Source organism: Triticum dicoccoides, chromosome 7A (genome assembly GCF_002162155.2).
Source record: "Triticum dicoccoides isolate Atlit2015 ecotype Zavitan chromosome 7A, WEW_v2.0, whole genome shotgun sequence".
Classification (NCBI taxonomy): domain Eukaryota; kingdom Viridiplantae; phylum Streptophyta; class Magnoliopsida; order Poales; family Poaceae; genus Triticum; species Triticum dicoccoides.
Window position 1 is genome coordinate 690,799,300 of NC_041392.1, and position 8,156 is coordinate 690,807,455.

Here is an 8,156-nt window from a genome sequence, read left to right on the forward strand (position 1 = left end):
CTTGCGCCGCCGCATGCCGGATCCCGCCGTATGGAGCCGCCAAGCTTCAGATCTCGTCGCCCCGCACTACTTGTCATCGCGTACCTTACTGAAGAAAACGATCGATGCATTTGCACGATGACTCCCCGCAACATCGGTCGGGTCTGCGCAACTCCATCGATCCATCTCGTCTGTTTCAGTTCAAGTATGCGAGATAGCTAATGGAGCAGTGTAGTTTTGGCCATGACTGGCGGCTGCGCTGTATTACGTGCTAGGCTGCTAGCCATGTCCTCTGTCGCTGTAGTAGCTAGCAAACAATGACCAGGCAAGCCCAAATAAATTCAGAAGAACCCACGTGGTGCAGCAATATCATGCAAGTTAACCAAACACCCATCTCTACTCATCCTTGCATCAGCCCAACCAGACCATGTTCATCCAGGATCCCCATGCAATGCAGCCTGTAGCTAAATAGGGAACCAAACATGCCCAAAGAAACTTACCAATGTATGTAATGTTCCTACTCATCTAGTAGCCAAGCATGCATGCACTCCAATTAATCCAAATTAAAGCATCAGCCATTCAGCCGTTACCAACCAGACGATGTGATCTTTGAGACACTCTTGCGGGTGTTGCTGAAGTCTGCCTTCAGATTCCGACGTGTGTCCCACACATGCCCTCATCTCTGGCCCCAAGTTTGTGGCCGCGCACGGAGCCCGCGTGGAGCCGCGGCAAAAACGATAAATTTGACCTATGAATGAAAAGAATTTACAAAGTGAACTATTGACGAAAAAATTTCATCTAGCTAATTCTTTTGTGTAGCGCCCGACAGCTAGACGCCATACTGCACTGTGCAGCGCCTGACTGACACATGTCATATCCCAAACTGTTCAAAAATTGCTAAGTCAGTGTGCAACGCCTAATAGCAGAATTTGTCGTGAAACACCCATGGCCGTGGGGCAAGTGCATCTCCTGAGTTTGACTAGCATTTGTTGACTGCCTCGCCATGTGCCGTCACTGTGTTCTGACTAGTTATCCTGATGATGTTGCAGCGCATGTGCTCCCCTGAAAAGTGCATGCGTTTAAGGACGCCTTGACGATAGTTTAGCCCCGACCATGTATCATTTGTTGATAGTATACGTGTTGGCTTAATAACACTACAAGGCAACATAGACCGCTACGTCCAACTCCAATCGATCGATTGCAGTATGTGAGTTGAGTGTGCAGGCAGGGGCGGACCCAGGACAAAAATGTCCCGGTGTCCACCTGTGCATCACATACATGTGCATGTGGTCCACAAGCAATACTATGAATAATTATACAGGAATGATAAATCCCGAATATTCGCGATTATACCATGACAAATCGAACGTTTTCGATGGCAATCTTAGTTGTCAAGCACGGCACTTTTTTGGCCAAAAATACACTGAGCACGGAGTTGTCATGGTTGCCAGCTTAAATTGCCATCCTCGCGTCACTAAAATTTCCATCGAAAACATTCGATTTGTCATGATCAAATCCTGAACATTCAGGTGTTATTGGGGTCCTAATTATAACATACTTGACGCAACTAAAAATTCGGCAGTAAAATAGACAAGAATGAACCAAAATTTTATCTAGAAAATTAGAAAATCGCCAGTCATCACAGAATTTGAAAAAAAAAATACATTAATCCAATTATCAAACAGATATGGGTCATTGTATATTATTTTTTGAGAAACACATTAAAGCAATTCTCAATTGGATGTGAATATTTGCCAAAAAATTATAAACATGGTAATCCAATTCTCAATTGTAACTAACTTATAATTCAAAACACTAGCACATAATTTATGTGTTTGGAAAACAAAGGTTTGAGCAAATAGAAAATGGTGAGTTGCCTTGCCGAATTTTTTTGGTCTCCAGCAGACTGGTGACTGGTGAGTGGACTAGGGTGACGTCTGATACGCCGCCAAGCTTCGATGGTAAATGGCCGAGCGGGCAACCGGGCGAGGGCGACGCTGCGACTAATCGGTGCAGGAGGAGCCGAGAAACCAACACACTGAACACCCACGTACACTTAACAAATCTGATTGATCAACGATGAATCCGATCATGTGCCTCCGCGTGAGTCCGTAACCGCGTAGCCGATTGGGCCGCTTCTCCAGTGCGCCGTCGTTGGCTTAGCCGGTGTCCCTCGACCAATTTTACCGGTGTCACCCTAGTACCTGGCCTATGCATCTAAGGTAACCAGAAAATTTACCCGGTGTCCTGTGACACCGGTAGGCCCTACATGGGTCCGCCTCTGTATGCAAGCCTTAGGTGCTAGGCGTTACACTGTATAGTGTAGCGCCTACCTTTTAGACGTTGCATACTGACTTGGTAATTTTTAAACAGTCTGAGGTACGACGTTGGTTAGATGTATAGCGCGTGTCAGTTAGGCGCTGTACAGTGTAGTGTGGCGCCTAGTTGTGGTGATGGTTCTTGAATATGTCAAGAAGGTTGCTTCACAACTTGATGCAAAACAAAATGAAGATTAGTAATTCACAAACCTCATGCAGTGCCGGGGCATCGTTTGTGCCAAACCAAGTAAAAGTTTATCGTTCGGTGAAGACCTCCCCACCACCTGTTGCACCTGGGCAATATACAGTAGATTCCCCATGATTAATGTTCTATTGCAATACATACCTCACTAGCTTGCCCTCTGTTATGACTTATGACCGTCTATATTAAACAAAATATCTAGTGCCACATACATATGCTACGCCAACGCCCAAAAACAACTACACTTGAGCTCAGACTAACCCAGGTTGGCCGAAAAGAGACTTAGCAAGCCAACTATGTATGAGAAAAAGATGACACTCGTCTTCAAATGTGAGAAATGTACCACAATGATTCTACCAATACCAAATTTCAGGAGCAGATTTACACATGTGAACCATAAGACTCACCAAAGTTCCACATTTCAGTATATGATGAGATGGTCATAAATTAAATTCCAAAAACATGGAAGTTAACATCACCAAATTTTATTTGACTATCATAGACAACCAAGATCACCAGATATTAACAACAGTTTTAGCATCAAGTAAAATGGTTTCAACCATGATCAAATTAACCCACAGGAAAAATATGAACAATTGAGGTTACTGCACTTCTATTTCATGTCACAAAGTATAAAAAGTTTCAGAAGCTGAAAGTAGCTATATCTTTTCTCCATTTGGTAGGTACAGAGAGACTCATCAGCATTGTACCATCGCCATAAGTGACTTTGCAACCTGACATTAGAAACGGTGACTTCTGGTCTTTGTTTACCTTCAATTAACAACCAGCTTGCAGTGTCAGCTTAATACTTCACCTAAACTAGTTCCAAAAGGCAAAAGTAAGCGTACAAGAGTAACTCACTATTTTGCTTTCTCATGTCATGCTACGACTCATCTTATGGAGGAGTGACCACTAATAAAGACTCCATCAGCAGGTATACATGACAAAAGAAATTAGATTAGCGCCTTGTATTTCTAAACTGCTGGCAGCCACTCATTTCAAAACAAAGATCAATGCATTTGTACCTGGTCACCAATCTTGAGGACAACCAAATCACAGCTTGATTCTCCTTCCACTTCTCACAACCTGAATGAGAACATCTGAGACATTACTTGTGAAAGAATAAACAACTTATAGCAAGATAAGTCTAAAATTTTAATAATCTCCAAATGAATGTTTTGTTTCTCCTCATTCAAGTTTACGAGCTGCAACATTTGCTTGTAGTCACTGGTAGCTGGACAATGCTGTGCGCCATGAAGAATGCCAAGTAACATGTCTTAATTAAGATACTCCCTCTGTCCCATAATGCAACTTCTTATATTATTGGACGACGGGAGTAACTCTTTAGTTTCAGAAATACATGCTGTGAAACACTTCTTATTTTCTTATTAGGAACTGATGATCTACACTGTCAAGGAATTTAGACACCAACGAGTGCCAGTTAAAAGAACAGACGCTTCTAAATCTTGATATTATTATAATTGCTCACAGAAATAGCCATTAACACAAAAGATGCTTGTGGTGACAGTACATACCAGTAAGAAGAACAAGGAGTACAGCAAAACCAAAGCTAGCCCCATCATACCAGCCTTCTTTTATCCCCTACAAACGAGACGAAGTTGTGATGGCAGTTACAAAACCATAACCAGATGTAAGAATGGAGATGAACCACCTACAGTTAATAGTAACCAGCTGGGCAAATAGCAAAAGCTCCACGCTGCAAGTCATAAAAATTGCATACAGTACAAGGAATGATGCTGGAGCAACATGCGAAAGAGCAGCTGAACTAAAGAAGCAACATGTTTTGCTTCCAAGCTACCAAGTCCTGAAAGTTGCATACAGTAGGAGGAACGATGCTGGCTCAACAACTCAACATGCAGAAGTAAAGAACCAACGAACAAAAGATCCAACAGACACCTCTGTTGTTATATAACCAAAGCCAATGAAACAATCAGTGGTGACCATGAGAATGATTGAGTGTCAAATCTTCAATAACCGTGAGAAACAAGGTGAGCGTCCAGGACATAAGAGAGCAATTGGCAAATTAATAAGATAAGAGAGCCATCTACATCCCAAGAAGATTCAGCATTTCTGACGTGTGCAATTTTCACGACTTTTACTAACCCTGAAATCTGTAGGGAAATTTACAAGGTACAAACTATAGCAGGAAAGTCTCACACTCATATACATGCAGAGAACCAAAAATAAAAAAAATAAAAAAATCAATCAGCAAAAAGCTTGTGCCAAGGCGACCAAAAGGTGGCAAATCTGAAGCCAGCAGAGATAATTAAATATCAGACAACTTCCAGGATAGCATACTTTAGTTATGATGATAATACCAATAGTAGATATATGTCATTGCCATTGGTTCATGGGCTTCTCTTAACTTATATAATACTAAGATCACACACACACACACACACACACACACACACACACACAGAGAGAGAGAGAGAGAGAGAGAGAGATAGGTGGTGGATCGCTAACATAGATGTCCTCCGGATCGATCGACTACTGTTAATATAGATAGCATTGGTGAACCTCCTTTCATCCCAGTCGAATTACAAGAGCAATAATCTCACACCCAAACATGCCCAGCCTCCTCAAACTTGCGGCGGTACCCAAAGAACTTTAAAGCCGTGTACCCAAAGAACTCGGCTTATGTCGATATAAACTCGGTTTATATATAAGCCGAGTCAAACTCCCGGCTTATATGACACGGTTTACACTTGATCGGCTTATATGCTATAAGCCGAGTGCCAGTGGGAAAACACTCGGTTTACTTATAAGCCGTGTGTTTATACAAGGCTCTCGGCTTACTAAAATAACATGACGGCAGCCGGGAGATAACGGCCACGTGTCACCGTCAGTATAAACCGAGTGCCCTCGAGCGCTACATGGTTTAAATATAAACCGAGTGCCTAAGGGAGCCACACGGTTTAAATATAAACCTTGTGTCTGCACGAGCTGCACGGTTTAAATATAAGCCGGGTGCCTTTGTACACGGCTTATAGGACATCCACTGTTAAACATATCCTATAAGCCGGGTGCATGCATCTGGAACACTCGGCTTATACAGCTCCCCGTGGCATAATATGCCTATAAGCCGGGTGCCATGTCCCTGGGACACACGGTTTATATGCCAAATAGCATATTTTTTTTCCTGCATGCTTCAGCGAGCAGCAGCAAGATGGCTTATATATCCAGCAATATATTGATCGATCCAGCAAGCAAAATGACCAACAATATATTGATCCAGCAAACAAAATGACCAACAATATATATCCAGCAAGCAAAATGACCAACAATATATATCCAGCAATATATAGATCCAGCAAGCAATATATATCCAACGAAAGTCCACACATGCGTACATATGCAACAATAGTTCGCAAACAAAAGAATCATAAGTTCCAAGTCCACACATGTGTAAATCATGTATGTTATTATTCCTAATTGAGCAATCGATTCAAAAGAAATTCACAGGATTCTGCCCTCATGAGTGAATCTACATACTTTTTAGCGCACATTCAATATTCTGCGAGCAAAAATTTGATCTTACACTGCAAATTTTGAGCTTTCTCAATAGAATCAGAAAACAGAACAACAAGTGCTGATTGCTTACTCTTATGATAACTTCAATTAGAGCCAAGTTTGGTGGGATTTGTCCTGAAAATAAGTAAGAAAAACATAGAAAATGGCATTAGATACAAACAGTATCATAAGACCATTGCTCTAAGAAAAAACTGGATAGCAAATGAGAAGGATGAGACATCACTGAAATTATAATTTATAAATTGCATGGAATCTCTAAAAGGCTTATATTTAGGAACGGAGTGAGTATATCCACAAGCATGGCCCAAAAAACACAACATTACTAAAATGTCTTTCTAATTTTGATGGAGGTACTGCCTAAAGTAGGGCAAGAAATCCCAAATTAGAACATCATGAAGCGAACCTTCAAAATGAATATTTATATTGGAACAGAGAAAATAACATAAAACAGACCTGATAAATAAGCCACTCGATGCAAGGGTGAAAAATAAAAAGGAAAAATATGCAACAAACATGTCTGAATAATGATCTGCGATCAAGTAATTTTAGAGATGTCATTTTGAAGAGAATATCTTAAGTAGAGCACTGCATGTATTTCTCATACTACGTGAAAAGAAAAGGCCATACCTGGCAAACTACATATGGGCATATTTTTAGAAGGAAACTTTCTCAGGTTCAAGCAGACATAATTTCATTTTGTTCTTAAGACGACATATGGATATATTTTAGAAGTAAACTTTCTCAGGTTCGACCAGTCATAATTTCATTTTGTTCTTCAGACGACTTCCATTCCAGCAAAAAAAATGGCGACAAAAGAGACCTTATTTTGGTTCTAAAATACACACAGAAATATCAAGTATATAGCAGCTGAAGTGCTCCTTACCTCCTCCCAGTAGCTATTCAGAAATACATCGGCGGCGATTGCAGCTTCCAGTATCACAAGCAAGAATACAAAGATCACGTGCTACATACATGGCAGGTTAAGGCAAAATAGTCCATATCACCAAGACACAGTACATCTAAGGTCACAGAGCTCCAAGAACATAACTGGGACTTACGGTTTCAGCAAACTATTATTAGCAGTCAACAATTCCAGTTCAAAACTTAACTGCTAGAGACATGACCCTCTTTTTGAAATATCATTTATATTTTTGAAATGGATATATCTGGAAAAAAGCACGCAAGGTTTGGTCTTTATGTGACAACCCAAAAGGCTTTGAGGAATTTTGCTAAACCAGTAGCAGCTGCCATGTAAGCACACTTAAATAGGCTAACGCAACTCCTAGTATCAGACGCTTCCAAGGATACACAAGACAGGCAGGGGCTGTTTGCAGTTTCAGCGGCGATGTGGCCCGAGCAGGTCAGCAAGCACATGATGATTCCCAGGCTGAGAAGAGTGTAGATAAACCTGCATAAAAATTGATCTCTTAATCAAAATAGCCATCCCATATTACATACAGTATATTCATAAGAAATCCCTAGAATACTCTTGACATGGCAAAGAGGCATGAATTCTCTAGTTTCTCAGACCCAACATAAAAAACATGGTAGTAGTATAAATCATCCGTTGCATAGCGCCGCGTTGACATCTTAACAGCGAAGTGAGAGGAAGATGCTGATCACCACTAATATTTTTACCCCAGCCATAAGTTTTGTTCGACCTACATCATTTGGATTGGATAAACTATCTTCGGCTGTAAGCTAACTTGGTGGAATGCAACAACAGAAGATTGTCTTGAACACTAATTTGTAAAAGTAATAAGCAAGATACAATGAAAAATAAGATATCTAATTTAACTGCCCTGCCAGCAAGTTGCACCCAGATAGTAGTTATTCTAATTTCTGAACCAGTGTACTATTCTGATATCTGAAGCTAATTTACTCTGAGATAAGAGTCCATGTCGGGTGGTGGGTGCGACATATGCCAACGGGTGGCTTATCTTTGTGGGAACCAGTAAGACATCGCCGGTGCCTGAAAGCGGGATGAGACGAAGACATGCACGCCGGCGGATCTTACCCAGCTTCGGGGCTCTCCGAGGAGATAACACCCCTACTGCTGCTCTGCGGGGTCTCCGCATGCTCACTCGATGAATCAAGTAGCT

The 8,156-nt window shown here is 41.4% G+C and overlaps 2 long non-coding RNA genes across 2 annotated transcripts; both read right to left on the minus strand.

The window, feature by feature from the left end:
* Positions 1-3,177: 3,177 nt before the first annotated feature.
* LOC119330053 lies at positions 3,178-3,569 on the minus strand. The gene is made up of 3 exons (XR_005159864.1): positions 3,525-3,569; positions 3,361-3,411; positions 3,178-3,270 (listed from the first exon to the last, which is right to left on the minus strand). It is a non-coding gene; the product is annotated as an uncharacterized LOC119330053 (long non-coding RNA).
* A 487-nt stretch (positions 3,570-4,056) lies between these two features.
* Positions 4,057-7,551, minus strand: LOC119331461. Its single transcript, XR_005160518.1, has 5 exons — positions 7,363-7,551; positions 6,938-7,018; positions 6,125-6,168; positions 4,176-4,216; positions 4,057-4,101 (listed from the first exon to the last, which is right to left on the minus strand). It is a non-coding gene; the product is annotated as an uncharacterized LOC119331461 (long non-coding RNA).
* Between the last annotated feature and the right edge of the window lie 605 nt (positions 7,552-8,156).